The sequence below is a fragment of the Protobothrops mucrosquamatus genome, unplaced genomic scaffold (genome assembly GCF_001527695.2).
Source record: "Protobothrops mucrosquamatus isolate PMUCROS unplaced genomic scaffold, P.Mucros_1.0 scaffold_186, whole genome shotgun sequence".
Taxonomy (NCBI): domain Eukaryota; kingdom Metazoa; phylum Chordata; class Lepidosauria; order Squamata; family Viperidae; genus Protobothrops; species Protobothrops mucrosquamatus.
The window spans coordinates 1,605,403-1,623,508 of NW_015386262.1; positions in this window are offsets into that span (position 1 = coordinate 1,605,403).

The following is an 18,106-nucleotide window of genomic DNA, read 5'->3' on the forward strand; positions in this document are numbered from 1 at the left end:
TCCGTCCGTCCGTCCGTCCGTCCGTCCGTCCATCCATCCATCCATCCATCCATCTATCTATCTATCTATCTATCTATCTATCTATCTATCTATCTATCTATCTATCTATCTATCTATCTATCTATCTATCTATCTATCTATCTATCTATCCCACACACACATACACAAAATACCCACAATAGATCTATGTATACAGGCAAATGTGTCTACTTGAGAGTGTTCTTATTCTTCTTGTGAGAGAAGAGTTGGAATTGGTATCTGCATGAAACTTCCTAAAGTTGATGAATGCCAAGAGAAATTCAAGCCAGACCTTCTATTGCGACCTTTTTAGTGGTCAAGTCCATTATTCTGGCCAGAAGGCATTGCCCATTCACAGAGAATATATCATCAGATATTGAGCATACACCATTCCTGAATTATTGCCAAAGTATGAAAAAAGGATTAATAATGCAACTGAACGGAGAAATCATCAGCTCTTGAAGTTCATTTAAGAACTATGCAGATTAAATTCCCCTCCTAAAGGAACAGAAAGGATTCTCACAGTTGGTGCTGAATTTTCTGGCTCGCATATTTTTACATTATAGCTGTGAAGTCCTTTGTGATTATATATAGTGGACTGGTATATAATATTACATAAAGAAATACTTGAAAAATGTCCTGTTTAATAGTAAGTGGTTAGTCTGGGTCAGTTGCTGGCTTTTTAGCAGTAAAATAAATTTGAAACAGACCTAAACAGTATCTGATTCTAGGCTCTTAAACATTTGAAAAATGATGCTATAAAGCACAATTATTGACACTTTCTAACAGAGAAACATTTTTTTTTAAAAAAAACAGAACACGTTCATTTATCATGCTGCATATATTTTGAGGGAATAGAAGTCACATTAAAGGTTTGTTTGCAATAGTAAATCATTGAGACCCTCACTGTCAGTAACATCTAAGATACCTTTCTTTGCATATAGTCCTATTATAGATATATTTCATAGAGCATTAATTCTAATAGTATGTGACTATTCTACATTAGATACAATATGGATTATATGTTAGCTGTACAGTAGATGGCAGTATGTTCCTCACCTTGACTAATCTCAGAAAAGCTAAGTGAAATTGGACCTGATGATAACTTGGATGGGAGACCACCAGAAAATCCCAGGGACGGAGAGTGGATTAGAAAATAATAAAACATTCTGTAAGAAGACAGTGATAACTATGTATTTTATTGCTGTCAAGAAAACTACATATCTGGTTCAACTTGGCTCGAGGAATGAAGTGCTTGCCTCCATTGACAAACAATATCTACATTTAAATGTGAAATTGGCTTTCTTACCTATTACAAATATAATTTTTCAATATAACTCTGGATGCCCCAAATTTAGAAGCTCTTCTAGTATCTTCAATTATTACTCTTTATTGCATGTCAGAAAGGCTAAAGTTCAAAATAAACAGAAATCAGTGAAGAGTGCTCAAAATGAAAAGGCCATATTCATATACACTCAAAGGCAATACAAGACATAAAGCTAGGCATACAAACTGTGCAATGAAGACAGCAACATGCTAATAGGTAAAAAGAAAAGGTGGAGCTACTATTTTGGTTCAGTCTTCTCCAGCAGGAAAGTGTGCGTTCCCCAAAGAAATTATGAAGAGGAGGACAGGACTAAAGCATGCGATTGACAGAAGCATGATTAGAGATTAATCTCCTTATTTTGAATGATTTAAATTTCTAGGAGCTGATGAATTGCATCCTAGACTGATGAAGGAAGTTGTGGATTGATTGTCTGAAACTTTTGTAGCTTTTGAGGGATCCTGAAGAACTGGTGATATGCAAATGATTCAAAGCAGGTGGTGGTGATAGTGGGCGGGGACAATCTTCTGATGGTCAAAAACCATGCGTGACCATTTTGGGCAGATGAGTGGTACTAGTATAAGGGGGTGAAAAATGATTTTGAAGAGGTATTTCAAATGTTTTTGTTGCAATTGTGATATGTCTATTTTAGGAGTTACAGTACATTACCACATTATCTTTAATTTTGATTCAAATTATGGAAAGCTGCCTTGTTAGTATTAAGCAATCAAAAAGTGTTCATTAATGATGCTTCAAGCTAGAAAGAGGCAGAGTGCCAGAACAGGCTGTATTGGGCCTTTTGTTCTTCAGTATGTTTTTTAAGTAACTTTAGTGGTGGAAAAAAAATCCTTATCAAATTTGGCAAAAAAAATTGGGTAGAAATCCAATACTTTAGGAGGCAGAATGAAAATTCAAATTGACCTTGATGGATTAGAGCAATGGGCTGAAATCAACAGAATGAAATGTAATAGAGACAATTGCAAAACTCCTTTTTTTAGGGAAAAAAATAATCAAATGCAGAGGTAGAAATTGCTTGGTATTGTTGAAAAAAATCTTGGAATAATGGATGATTGCTAATTGATTTCAAATCAGCAGTGCTGGTCGCTGTAAAAAAGACAAACACGGGTCTGCTGGAATATAGGTTTACAGATAGAGAGATGAGGATTGTGAAGAACTGGAGATCAGTTCTTGGTTTGAAATTAATCATACAACTGACAGGGATGTTTTCTGCTCCGGGGTGAGAAAAGCTGTCATGTGGTTGGGCTTGATGTAAGAAAGAATTGAACAAGAAAATGAAGCATCTCACAAAAATTCTCAACTCATTATGAGCTACTGAGCTGTCATCAAATCAGTTCCTTTTTTAGACAGGTACAATTTTAATACTTTTAAGAAAGCAGTTCAAACAATGGATTAACAAGATGAGCATGGCTACAAAACTGAATATGCACAAAAGCAGTACAAAACTCAAATAAAATGGAAAGCATCTGAAACAAGTACAATATTGGAAAAAGTAAACTATTTAATTTCTTCAGGCACTTATTTTGTTTCAAAATGCACCAGCAACATTTTTTTAATAAAGCTAGCATTTACAGTTGAGGTAAAATACTAAAAGTTTGGTTTTAATTTGAAAAATCAGTGTTTAAGTATTGATAAAAACAAGAATTTTCTGAATTTGTTATGCAGTGTCTGGAATCAGACCAATAATAAACCTAAAATGTATATTTGCCAAATAGACATAAAGGGAACATTTACTGAAGAAAAAGTAACTTCAAGTGTTGTTTTTTTAAAAAAACAATTATCAGTATGACATGTTTGTTTATAAAATTAAGGAATAATTTGAGATTAATTGGTTGAGAAATTAAAATTATAAATTAATCAATAAAACCATCCAAATGTTCTGAAGAATTTTATTACTGTTTAAAAACAGTGCAACTCTCATCAAAATTTTGTAGGAAATATACATACATTCCAGTAAAATTGTTCCTCAATATCTTCCCAATCTTTGTTTCATTTGCTGCCCATCAAACACCCACTATCTTTCCCACCAGTCTAATAAATGAAATTGTAAAAATAAAGCTGAGCATAAATTACTGATGAGATACTGACAATTATCCCAAGAAACATATTGCAGAAGGTGGTTGCAAGAAAAGTGCATTAATCTTGATGGAATCCTAAAAACCTCTTATTAGATTAAGCAACATTAAATATACTTAAGTGTACTTAACTCAAATCAGTTACGCTTTACCTATTATGAATTTACAAATATGCAGAGGTGGAAACTTTGTGCAGGAGCAGCATCCAAATAGGCCTGTGTGCATTATAACTATTATTTGAACATTCATAAATGTTGAACAACATGCAACTGTAGGAGGGGCAATTATGGTCCCTTTATGACCTGTGGACTTCAACTTCCAGAATTCCTTAGCCAGCATGGCTGGCTCAGAAATTTTGAGAGTTGAAGTCCGCAGGTTGTAAAGGGACCGCAGTTGTCCACCTCTGCTCTACTCAGTGCAAGAAATGTAGGGCATCCTCAACCCTTCACAATATAGCCACCTATCAATTTCCCTGTTTAACTGCTCTTATAATTAAGTAATCTCTCTTACTGTTCAAACAACACTGAACTCATTAGGGTTCATCCTCACATCCACTAATTGTGAGATGAATAAGCCTCACTAAACAGGCCAAAATGACATGTCCTCATGCCATTGATTAGTCAACTCAACTTTCTCCAATTTAATGCATTGTTTTCCCCACTTCTACCGACACACTTTTTGTCTTGGACATGATCAAGGACATTTCGGTCACCAATAAGTGTACTACAGGTCTTTTGTCAACAAGGAATTTGACATGATCATTCTTCTTATTGTTTGTATCATATCGCTGTTATGCGTGTTCCTGCTTTACTTTGTCCATTTCACTCACTGTAGCCACTGCCAGCTCTACAATTCCTCTGCAGCAGAATCAAAGATAGGGCTTCATCATTCTCAATCATTTCCTTCCACTCCACTCTGTGTTTCTCCATCAGATAGTCCAATTGACCAGCACAGAGGAGGGATGTATGATGAAGCAGGTGAGATGCTTTGCTTATACCATCCTTTGTGTCTGGGAACTATCAATTGGGCTACTTTGAATAATAGTCTAATAATCTTTTGAAAGCTGAGGTAACTTGTCACCACAAAATGGCCTGAGGGACAGGTCACAGATGTGGAGAACAGAGGGAAGTCTGTACCTACAACCTGTTAGGCAATCTGGCAGTGGACTATGCCACCTTTCAGAGCACTCACCTATAGTCTTTTCTTCCAGTTGTTGGTGGGTGGTTTTCCTGCAGGTAGGTAAAGCTTGGTGGAAGTGAACCAAAGCCAAAGGTATCTACTGATATGTTTCCATAACTTGACTCTCAGTAAAACACTAAGTCTACCACTGCCTGTTAGTCTTGTTACTGAGACAGAATAGACTCAGTTAGTAAGAGCAACGAAAAGTGCCTGTAGATTTTTCAGCAAGCTCCTGGTGGAATGTACATTAATGAGGCCATAGAGATGAGCCCTTAGTCTTGCCTTCTGGGGCAGCAAAGAAAGAGCTTTTATCCTATGTGTAATTACTTTCTTAAATATTGGAAGAGTGCTATCATATCTCTTCCTAGTCTTCCTCCAAACACTTTGAAAAAGTAGACGGACAAAATCAACATTAACTTTGCCAACATTGGAAGTAATTAGCTACAGACTTAGAAGTGAAAGAACTTGCTGTGCAATAGACTAGTAAAACTGGTTCTGAGTCTTCTGATCAAGGTGTGCACAAATACTTGTAACAGATGGCCATTCAATCAGCAGGGCAGGGTAGGGAGTTCATATTTCTTCAGCTGCAAATAGACTGACCGAGGCTCTCCCTTCCTCTTAACCTTATTCCAAACAATCCTCAAGCTATTCCCTTTGTGTTCTAGACTAGAATATATGAATGAAGCCATTTTTTTTAAAAAAATGAAGAATTATAATTTACTTAAGGCATTTCTGTGCAACATAATGAAAACACACAACGAAAACAAAATATAGCATTCAATCTAAACTAACCAACCACAGAGTAAAAGCAAAAGCAAAATTAGTGCAATAATCAAAATGACTCAGACATATTTTGAAATTTGCAGCTAGGGAGAAAAAATGGCTTTCACTTTCCACTCCAAACACAGTGGGGCAATCGTATCATAGCAAAGTGCCACTTCTCAGATTCAAAGTGTGACATCTCTCTTCCATCCTCCTGTACTTTAGTTATAGTGCTACAGTAAGTGGGCATCACTAAATGTATCAGGATTACAATCCAAGATGGTTTTCATCTGATAAATCCTGGTACTGTAGGGTATTCATGATATCTATTTGAATAAATGACCAGAATGTCACAAAAATTGACATTCTAACAATGAAAGTGGTTCCTAGACCAGACTGACATCTTTCTATAGGTTACATTTTTAACCCTCAAAAGTTGGACATCAAATTTACACATAGCCTTATAAAATGTATTTGGAATATAGTTAAGAAGGCTTAATTTAATCAAAATAGGATGGCAATCAAAAGCAACTATGTTTGATAGAACAAAAATAATATCACAAGTGTTTTTAAAACTTAATTATAAAGAATCCCTAACATTAGAACTGCTAGACATGTTCCTTTACAATGTAGCAGGCTCAACTCCTCATGCTGAAAAAGTCAACTCCTAGTATGATTGAACTTTGGTAAAAAGTATAAACAATACAATCACAATAGGCAATGGGTATTGTAAAACCTCGAATCTTGAGTGATGTGCAAATTGGTATAATGACTTATCATTCTCCAACTACTGTATTATCACCCTGGATGAATTCTTGGAAGGACGAACAGGATCTCTGTGGAATGGGAAGAACTCAAGAGAATCAGAAGGTTCAATAAAGAGGAGATCATGAGGGAGGGGAATGTTTGCTCATCAAGGTCAAAATATTAGAACAATCAAGTTGAACAATGGATCTATTTGTCTGAACTGCCTCTCATATCTAGAAATACAGGCACAAAAGTTTAGACAAAGGACCATAATCAAAGGGGGTGTACCTAGATAGAAACAAATCCTCTCTCTTACTAATAAGGATGAAGCATGCAATGAAATAGGGGCACGGTTAATAGTTAAAGCACCCAGGCTAGAAACTGGGAGATTGTGAGTTTTAAGCCTGCCTTAAGCCTGGAAGTCAGTTAGATGACTTTGGGCCAGTTATTTTTTTTTAGCCCAACTCACTTCACAGGAAGAAGACATAGGAAGAAGGCCTTGAGTTATTTACAAAAAATAATAAAGGTGGGATAATAAAATAAAATAAATAAAATATTACAAACCAGGAAGAGATTAGCAGCATCCTTGCCCATTAAGCTGTTCAGTTGCAACTTAGCTGTTGATGCAGTAGTCTTGCTGTGTTCCATGCTAGACAATTTGGTCATTGACCTGAGCTTCCTATTTCCTGTGACTCATAAAGTACTCTTCTGTTTTACAAATTTTTATTAATTTTCAAATAAACAAATTCTTAATACAAATATGGTGCACATCATTTAAAAAAAACCTATTGAATATCATATTTTCAGAGGTGATCGGCAGCCCCCCCCCGCATCCACCCTCTCTTTCACCCTTCCTACCTACTTCCCTCTTCCTTTCCTCCCCTCCTACCCACACCTCTCTCCTCTTTCTCTTCCAACTACCCTACACATCCCACCTCCTTCTTTTCCTCAACCTTCGGATGCAGTTTGGGGGTACTAGCCGACCACCTTCTCTTCACAAAGAAAAAATTACATTATTTCTCTATAACGTATTAATACACCAAATTTTATATAACTTTACCCCCTTCATCCCCTTCCCTCCTCCCCCCCTATCAAGTACTCTTGATAAGGCAGGATTTGGTCCCTGAAGAGAACTATTAGGAATAATACAATGGCTGTCCAGGAAAACTTCTTCAGTTTTACTGGATAGCCAGTCTGGACAGTTTTACTGGTTCTGAAGCAGGGTCGGAAGAAGCTGTGGCCAGTACTTATCCCTAATAACCATTGGTTGTCTTTATGGGAAAAATGGCTGTCAGATTTTTAAAGTTCCTTTCTTTACCATGCTGTAGGAGGTAATGTGCCCCAAAACTGAGAGCATGCCTTTCAAAGAACCAACAGGGATGGATTCAACGATAAGAGCAAATTTCTCAATATTTGTAAACTTTCAGAAAACAGCATCTCCCCTAATGTTCTGCTCCAGCCATTTATGTCCCTATGAGTTATTGTTTCCTCTGCTGGCAATTTCCCCAGTGAGTTTTTGTCACTGTCAAGTCTGGCAGGTCATCTAACTTTACAAACTCATGCAACATTTTTGAAATATTGAAGACTAAGATTGGATGTGATCGCATATTTATTTATTTTATGACATAGCAATGGAAATGTATGGTTATCACGTGAAATACTTTTTTTTATCCAAAAGCTAGTCACTTGGTATTAAGACAGCAGTTCTTACAGTGAGAGAGATTTGGCATATATCGCGGATAATGGAGCAATTTGTGATTGATTTTTTGTGAGTTGAGAATCCAGTTTGGGACTTCCGCTGCCATGATGCTTGTGTAAAACAATACATACTGTATGTATGTATATAATTGTAGGGTAATAACATTATTTAGAATCATAGAATCATAGCAGAATCCTCCAAAGATAGCATGCTGAGTGGCAGGCAATTTTTTTTCTCCTGCTGACAAAGAGCTGATTTGGCTACCAAATTTGAACGGGAGCCACTTAGAATGACCCAAGATGATCTTTGGATGATTGTAAACCTACCTGAAAAGAGGAATCTTGATCAGTGCAATTTTCAGTAGGTGCAGCTGGAGGTTTGGGTCTCCATCTTTTTCTTTCAGCTGTCTGTTTTAAGCATGCCTCAGTTTTAACTGCCCATTTTGATATTTCTTTTTTCACTTTGATTCTTACTTTTAAATGTCAATCAACTGGTTGAATGTTGATTTATTCTCCTTGCTGGATATTAAACTTTTTTGTGTATTTTCTTTCATTGTTTATTATGCTGCTGCAAATCACTTTCTCTTTCTCTGTACGGAAGTCAACAGGAATTTCCTGGGTAGTGAAAGTGATCTGATGTGATTCACATTTGTATTGGATTTTCACTACATGGATTTCACATTTTATTAATTTTTAAAAGCTCTGGTCTTATTTTATGGAAATTTTTCCTGTTTTTTCCTCTTATTTTTTATTGTGGAAAAGATTACCTCAATATTCTCTGAGGTAATTTTGTTATGTTATCTTCCCGGTCTTTGAGAGGAACACTTTTTGCATCTGTCTGGAAAAGTTCAGTTACAGAGGAGTCTTATGCTATTTCTAAAATGCAAACAATGCATCAACTTAAGGACAAAGCCCTCTGGGAAGCCTTTGAAAAAAATGCTTTTCAACTTACAACTTCAAATTGAACATTTAGATAAAAAGTTTGATAAAATAACAATGGTTTTAAATCAACCCAAAGATGATATTCAGATACAAGTAACAGCAGCTAAACCAAACCTACAATTGGATGGATTGGAATTTAATTTGTTGCTGGCGGATTTGAAGGAGGAGGAGTCTGGTCTGAAAAATGCAGGCTGCTTGGAGAAGGCTGAAAGGAGCATGGATTCTAAAGATTCAAAATTGACAGACAGATGAGTGATGAACTAAACATTTCTAAGATTGGGGAATGGACTTATTATATCTAAGTGGAAAAGAAATGTTGAGAGTCAATTGTAGAAGGTCTTTAGAACAACAAATGCTATGGGTATATTAGAGACTTATGATTTGGGGAAATGGGATCCAATAGTTGGGAAAAAACTGGGTTACAATTTTAAGGAAAAGCTTTGTTGTTATGAATCAATCAAGTATATTTGATCCTGGATGGAGCCGAGACAACAATTGTGCTGGCTTATGGTATATTGGAAGCCATTGTGGACTTTCTGTGTGTGAAATACAATAGATTGTTAACAAAGGCTTTGAAGTCTAACTCTGTTGTTGGTTTTACTTGTTAACTATGCTTTTTGATATAGTACATAGATGTCAGGTTAAATGGGTTGGATAAACAGAGTTGTAGAAGTTCATAAACTATGTGCCTTTTTCCCAAGGGGGGAAAATGGTTATTCTTGAAATAATTTATCAGTATGTGACTAAGGGGAACAATTTATGTGTATATTTTTTTTATATACATTTTTTTCTTTTTTTGTCTTGTTTATAGTTTTACTTTCCTTTGGTTTTTTATCCCTTTTTTGGAGTTCGTATTTTAATGTTCTAAATAAAAAATATTGGGGAAAAAATAGTAAGAGAATTATATCAGACAAAGGGACCTTGGAGGTCTTCTAGTCCAACCCCCTGCCCAAGGCAGGAGACCATATTGCATCCCTGACAAATGGCTGGCCAATCTTTTCTTGAAAACCTCCTGCGATGGGGCACCTAGAACAGGGGTAGGCAACCTTGGCTCTTTTATGACTCGTGGACTTCAACTCCCAGAATTCCTGAGCCAGCATGGTTCAGCTTGGAAACCTCTCCCTTTCCCCTCAGCATGGCTGGCTCAGGAATTCTGGGAGTTGAAGTTCTAAAAGAGCCAAGGTTTGCCTACCCCTGACCCAGAACTTCTGGAAGGCAAACTATCTATTTCAGACCCAGAAAAGTGGTAATTGGATCAGACAGTTTAGGAACCACTGTATTAAGGGATAGATGTTTCTTTTTTAATTGTCCTAAGACTTTTAAATTCTTTACAATTTAGTTATAAATCAATGCCATTGCAAAAGATTATGCCTGAGATAATCCCTACTATTCAAAAATTTGGGCTCATTTTACACATACACACACACACACACACACACACACACACAGGGAGGGAGGGAGGGAGGGAGGGGGAGAGGGAGAGGGAGAAAGAGAGAGAGAGAGAGACAGAGAGAGAGAGAGAGATGTGATTATTTCACAAAATCTTTGAAACCAGTTCTACTGAGAAAGTCTCATCCACAATGTGCATCCTTTGTACAGAAAAAAAATGTTCTCCCGGTTGAGCGAGGCAGGGGATAAAGCCAATATTCTGCAGATTCTCATCAATTTCTTTTGATATGTGAGATTCATATGATTTATTTAGGTTGTAGGAAGGTTTCTAATAGTAGAATGAAGTATTAATAATAACCTGCCACCTCATTGCATCAATGCAGTCTTCCCTAGTCTCGTGATCTTCAGATGCGTTTGCTTCCTTCCAAGTGTCAGGAAAATATGGGAGTTGGCCCCAATATTTCAAGGGCCCCAGATTAAGAAAGATTGCATTAATAGGTCTGTAAACTAACAGGTATTACTTGTTTACTTACTGATACCAATGAGTTTCCCTTAAAGGACTTTTGAAAAAGGAAAAAAAAAACGCCCTACGTAATAGTAAAGATGTAATGATGTCCCAGTTTTTTTTAAAAAAACAAATTAAAGTATATAGAAAACTCTTACACTTTCTGTTTAAATTGATATGTCAGCATGGTAGATTACACAGAAGATATCATCTATTAATGGATGGCCAATTTTATATGGAGTTATTATCATGAATTTGATTAAACTAAGCAATCTTCTAGTTAATTTGTGCTTGCAAAGCCAAAAAATGAAGCAAAATGAAAATACTTTTAAATGCAAAGAGAAAAAGAAGGCAATTTGGAAAATATTTCCTTAAAAGGATACCAAATATCACACATGAATATTTTTTTAAAAGCTCATTATTGGCTGTTCAAAGTACAATCAGAGACTAGACTTATTGGAAACAGAACTAATAAGAAGCATTCAAATCTGTATAAAACTTTTTAATTTCAAACATCCAAAGGCAGAGTACATTTTTACAAGTTCTGAGAGATCTAATAATTGATACTAAAAAGAAAAAAAACCCCTGAGGAAGCATTATTAAATACTTCATAAATTTACAATATCTCAATAGTGTCAGGCAATTATTATGGATAATTTCCACATTATATTGCACCCAGTACATTCCCACTTGACCCAGTACTCTGCCTTTGGATGTTTGAAATTAAAAAGTTTTATACAGATTTGAATGCTTCTTATTAGTTCTGTTTCCAATAAGTCCAGTCTCTGATTGTACTTTGAACAGCCAATAATGAGCTTTTAAAAAATTATTCATATGTGATATTTGGTATCCTTTTAAGCAAATATTTTCCAAATTGCCTTCTTTTTCTCTTTGCATTTAAAAGTATTTTCATTTTCATATTCCCTATATCTAGATCAGAGTAGGCACCCATGATATTCAGATCAGTTAGCAACATTTATATAACTTCATATTTATTTGTAAAACATCAGAAATAAAATAAAATAAAACAAAGACAGTTGACTAGCAAAGCAGGAGGGAAAGAAAAAGAAAGAAGAAAAAGAGAAAGAAAAACGGGGGGGGGGGGGAAATGTTATTTATATATTAAAATGATACAAAACTTTCCAGAGTCACCGGAAACAATATTATGGGCAATTAGCATGGAAAATCCCAAAGGGAGGGGCCTTTGATGATTCAGCTTTAATCCTTTTATTTATATAACAGCAGCAGAACAGAGGACACCAGGTGATTCCTTGTAGCATAAAGGGAACAATTTGATGAATGGAGATGATGTATCCAACAGCTAGAGGAGAATGAAAATGGCTATCAGCATGGATGAAAAAAAATGTTGATATAACTCAGTGTTTTTAAAACATGGCAGCTTTAATAATGGCATTATTAATCCTAGGCTTACAAAACTAACTTTCAAACTCTTTTTTAATATTGGATGCAAAGATTGTGTTTGCAATTAACTTGGAAAAGTTAATTTATTGTAAGCCGCACAGAATGATTGATGAGATGGGTCGCATAAGATTCATAAATAAAATGAAATAAAAATCAAAAGAGGAGGAGCATCTTTTTGTCTGAGCTTGTTATCCCTGAGCAGCCCATAGGAGAGCACCAGCCAGTCATTACACAGACTGTGTACATTCATGAATTTAGTGCTGTTTTGAAAAAAAAAAACCACAGTTGCATGAAGTAGGAATGAGAGCTGGATTCACCCAGATGCATGGTGCTGGTTCTGCAAATGAGTGCATTGTACGTTTTCTGCAATTTTGGCCTATAAGGGATTTCACATCACTGTCATTTTTATTAGTCTGGCTGGGTAATGTGCTGCTTACTACATGGTACTGATAGATTCAAGGTCAAGGCCTCTCTCTGTCAGCATTGCAACTTGCAGAAACCTGCAGAATAATCTGAGATGTCCAGTGACATATTCATCTGCATATACATATTCCTAATGAATCATTGCTGAATTCCTGCCAGAAATAATCCCATGGCTGATGGGTAAAGTGAAAGGGTGGTCCCCAATTTGCCTTATAAGTGCCATACCAGTGATGGTTGGCTATTTTTGGATTTGATTTGGCTATTTTTCCACTCTCATCCAGTGGAGTATTAGGTCCTTTTTTTAAACAGTGCTTCTGGACTTGGGAGCTGCTGTCACTCAAGCAATTTGAAAGAGGGCTCAGCTCTTCATTCCAAACATCCACCTACTCTTGCCCAGCTCTACCTCCCCCCCCCAGCCCCATATTAAGAAGCGTGACTGGTGGATGTTTTTCCTGCTGACACTTGTTGGCAGATAAATTGACACTGGGAGACTTGAACAATTATTCCCATTAACTTGTCCCATATTTGTCAAGTTAAAGGTCTAACAATACACCTCAATGCCACCTCCCCCCCCCCAAATCTATACTGAAGATCAGGGTAAGTCCTGCAGCTGACAATATGCTTCAAAGTAGAAGCTTCCTGTGAGACCTAATGGGTTTTGGTTTCTACTTGCTTTGTGTATGGGAGAGCTAATGCCTGGATGAAGAAAAATGAAGAGACAAAGTTCATTAGAATTTTGCTCTTTGGTGAAAAGCTGACAGTAAGAATCCCAAGAACTCCAAAAAATAAAATAAAGAAACAATGCACCATAAAACAGTAAACAAATGTCAATAGCCTGTGCCAATGTATGAATTCCAAGCCTTAAGTTTCAACTTGATTCCCCATGATTCTATGTATATTATTATATTATATTATTATATGCATAATCTTATTTACTTTAGAGCACAGCTGTAGGAAGAAACTGAAAAAGATGTTCTTGATGATGACCTCTAACCTTCTCTCCAGTGCCTCCTCACATGTGTAGCCATGACCTATATGGGTTTAATGAGAGTTTACTGTAAAGGCAAGGGATGCATAAAGAAATAACAATTTTAGGGTGTTTGCCCAATGCACTCTAGAGGGAAATCTGTCCAACATCTTAGCTTCAGGTTGCTGAGGTCAATTCCCTAAGAGTTTCTCCCTGAGAAGATCTAAGGAGGACTCTCTGCTGGGTTCTTCCCGGTAGCATGAGACATGTCTATGAGAGATTCTCAGTCATCCACATATGGTTGTCCCAAAAGTGCTTTTTCAGGAGGTAGCTGGACTTCCTTGCTTTTTTTGGAAGACATTTTGCTTCTCATCCAAGAAGCTTCTTCAGCTCTGACTGGATGGTGTGGGATTTGCTATGAGAGAGTTTCATGGGGCTTTGTAAGCTGCACTGACTCCCAATGGGCTTCCAAGTGTGATTCAAGATGAGGTTATTACTTATAAAGCTCATTATGGACAGGGTTGGGCTATCTTGGGGACCACCTGTCTTCAATTGTTTTTGCTTGCCCAGGCAGAACTAAGAGGATGGGCAAGCTCTGGACCTTTTTTATTAAGCAATATTGTCTTCCTGGATCCAGGAGCCTTCTCTATTGCAATGCCTGTCCTGTGGAACAGCAACCCTCCAGAGATCCCAATGACCCAACCTCTTAGCCTTTGGTAAGACTTTGAAGACCTGGCTGTTCCCCAAAATATTTGGCAGTTAGATAGAACAAGTACTGTTGGTTGGTTAGTTTTTCTTGTACTTTTCTGTAGTTGCAATGATTTTTGTAACCTCGGATATTTAATATTTTGATTCTTGATTTTTCTTATTGGCTTTAATCTTTCTATGTTGCCCAGAGCTATTGCCATGAGATATATTGTAATAACTAGGTATATAAATAATTTAAACAAATAAAAAAATACTGTTAGAAAGCTTGTGATTAGGATGAGCTGATAGAGCAACAAAATGGCTGATGAACTGTCTTTTTAAATATGGTCTTAAGGTATACTAAAAGTTTAAGGACAATACCACTTGCTTGCCTTGTGTGGTAAGGTAGAAAGGGCCTCAGCAGTAGAAGCACAGCAATTTATACTGGCTTACTTCTCTACTGACTTTGGGACCGGAGAACAGTATTTTAATGCAGCCATGTCTAATTTGGTTATTTCTGGCAAGAATGCTTTTCTTTTTTCCAAGCAGTAAAGTTTCTACAACATATTTAACAAGCAGCACAACTGCTGATTCTTTATTGCTGTTCAGATATCAATGCTTTGATAGAGATATGAAGTTCCTTGTCCTGCTGATTGGTTTTCTATTCATCAAATGCATTGATAGAGCAGGAGCCAAATGGCACATAGATGGCTTTTAAATTTGTATGTTTGAAATGAATGAGAATTTAAGTGATTCTGAGAGCCTGCAGAAAAGCCATGCTTCCAATATTAAAATTATTGTGTTTTTCATGTATTTTCTCCTTTTTTCTTTTTTTTTAAGAACAGATTAGACCACCATTTGTCTGAAATGGTATAGGGTTTTCTGCCTGAGCAGGAGGTTGGACTAGAAGACCTCCAAGGTCCCTTCCAACTCTGTTATTATGTTACTCTATTATGTGGACGTTGTTCTATCTTATTGTTTAAATTTTACTATGGATGGAGAAGTCAGTAGGTTTTTCCCTACTTTCAGGATTTTTTTTATAACTTTGGCCATTTTTGCAATCCATTAGTACCAGCCTACAAAATGGGATTATTGCAAAGATAACTGAGATGGAATAGATATGACTCTTTGAATTGGGACTGTTAAAAAAGCCAGTTGGCTGTATCCTGTTGCTACGAGAACAGCCTAATGCTGGGAAAGATTGAGGGCACTAGAAGAAGGGGACGACAGAGAATGAGGTGGCTGGATGGAGTCACTGAAGCAGTAGGCGTGAGCTTAAATGGACTCCAGAAGATGGTAGAGGACAGGAAGGCCTGGAGGAACGTTGTCCATGGGGTCATGATGGGTCAGTCACGACTTTGCAACTAACAACAACAAAGTGATAATCTGGGTATTTGCAATCTAGAGCTAGCATCTCTCCTGCACTGAAGAATCTTATTAGTACTCTGTGAGTAGAATTAAAGCTGCTTAAATGTGCCTTGAAACTACCATATCTGCTATCCTTCTTTGAAGTTTTTACCCTTTGCCCTCTATCTTAGTTACTTCACCAACACAATGCTTGTCAAACAAATTATCCTACCATGTCCCATTTTTAAAAACATCTCCTCATTATTGAAGGATGTTTCTTCTCTTATCTTACCTGGCCTTCAGGCAAAGTCCAGTTACCTTACTTCCATGGAATTTTAATGTTCTTGTTTATGAATAGGTTTTACTGTTTTGGTGAAGACAATGGTGATGTTCAACAAAAAAAAAAAATAGTTTCCTTGAACTGAACTAATAGAACTAGATTTACATTTGATGTAGAGGATTTGTTATTATTTTTGAAAGAATGCCAACTACAAGGTATAAGGAAATAGATGGATAAAAATAGATAGATAGTAGATAGATAGATAGATAGATAGATAGATAGATAGATAGATAGATAGATAGATAGATAGATAGATAGATAAGATAGTCCTATTTCCGTATATTGTAGACATATTGCTTGTGAAAATCTATAGGTTTGAATTGCTTTCATATGAATGTATGGCAAAATTTGAACACAATATGCACTGCATTTACCACAGGAATTATATTTAAAAAAACCTGCCTTCTATTGAATGAGCCTCACTTCAGCTATAACATTAAGAAGCATGGTACTTAAAAAGAAATAGCTCATTTCTATCATTTTTCCTTTTTTTAAAAAAAGCAGCACTGGTTGTAAGAAAGAAAATCCAAAATCTGTGTAAAAGCAACATCATATTAGGTTATTAAATAAAGTATTAATCAATGTAATGTGACTTGTCTCCAGAAGTTATGGGTGCTCCAACACTGGAGGTTTTTAAGAAGAGATTGGACAGCCATTTGTCTGGAATGATATACTTTCCTGCTTGAGCAGGAGGTTGGACTAGAAGACCTCTAAGCTCCCTTCCAGCTCTGTTATTCTGTGATGATCTGTAATGTTCTGTAAAGGTTAAATCAAAGTAATGAAGTAATTTTCAATTTCAGTTTTCCCAAGACTTTTTCACTAAGTGTGATAGGTTTAAAAAGGGAAAGAAAAGAAGTAGGAAGGAGGGGAAAGGAAAATACGACCTATGAACAAGCTCATACACATATCAACTATTTAGAGTGGACTGTAAAGTTGTACAATGGATCTTATCTGATTAAAAATAATTTTGGTTGAAATTAGGATCTTTCCAAGATTAGGAAATTTTCATTTTCTACTTCTGAAAATATAAATTCTACCTGTTTATTCAATCTTGCTCATTTCCTTCAGGAAAACATATAAGTTCTTAGGTAAGGGAGAAACAGAAATTGTGGGAAACTAGATAACATTTATATTAAGATCCTTAGGGATAATTTAATATGTTGTGCTAGATTTAAAAACAAAGAATAGAAGCCAAACCAAGTAGCATTAATTTTCTGGTCCAGATAATATAATCTTAACTAGGAGTTCATTGTGTTAGATCTATTGAGCACACAAATGAAAATATCATCCTTTACTTATCATCTTATGTTTTGTCTCACTTGCAGCCGTTATCCTATAATCTGGATAATCCATTTAGGTCTAAAGACCCAAAGCAGAAGTACAATGCTCCAGAAATGTAGCTGTATTGGTGGATTTTTTTTCTTTTAGGATCTTCTTTTCTTTCTGGAGGGTGGGGGAGAAGCAGGATGATGCTGAACAGGTGAAATGACCATCACTCCGTCCAACAAATTGGTCCTTGTGAACATGCATGTACGACTTCTGGACTGCACGCCTTGACTCCCCCACTCTATATTTTTTGCAGTCCCTGGAACACCCTTCCTGGATAACTGCCAAGATTTAATATAGATAATCTTCAACTTCTGACCACCACTGAGCCCAAAATTTTTGTTGCTAAGAAAGACTGATGTTCAGTAAATTTTGCCCCACTTTACAGCCTTTCTTGGCCACAGTTATTGAGTGAATCACTGCAGTTATTAAGTTAGTTAACATGGTTATTAAGTGAATCTGGCTTCCTCATTGACTTTGCTTGCCAGAAGCTTACAAAAGGTGATCACCTGACTCCAGGACACTGCAACCGTCATAAATACATGCCAGCTGCTAAGCATCTGCATTTTGATCCCATGACCACAGGGATGCTGCAATGGTTATAAGTACAGAATACAGTCATAAGTCATTTTTTGCTGTCATTGAACCTTCGAACCGTTACTAATGATTAATTGTAAGTCGAAGACCATCTCTAGCAAACTGCAGCAAACTATCCCACTAGTCCTATGTGTTGGAAATTGGAAGGAAAGAAGGAAGGAAGGAGTGTATTAATTAATACACCTCAAATTAGCATAACACATCTTGAAAGTTAGGAGGACCCTAGCCTGACCATCCCTTCCTTGTGACTTCTTATGATGTCAATAAATGATCAGCCCATTCTCTGTGGCTCTCAGCTGCAGATTTTTTTTTTTTAAAGAGTCATTCTGAACACCTATTC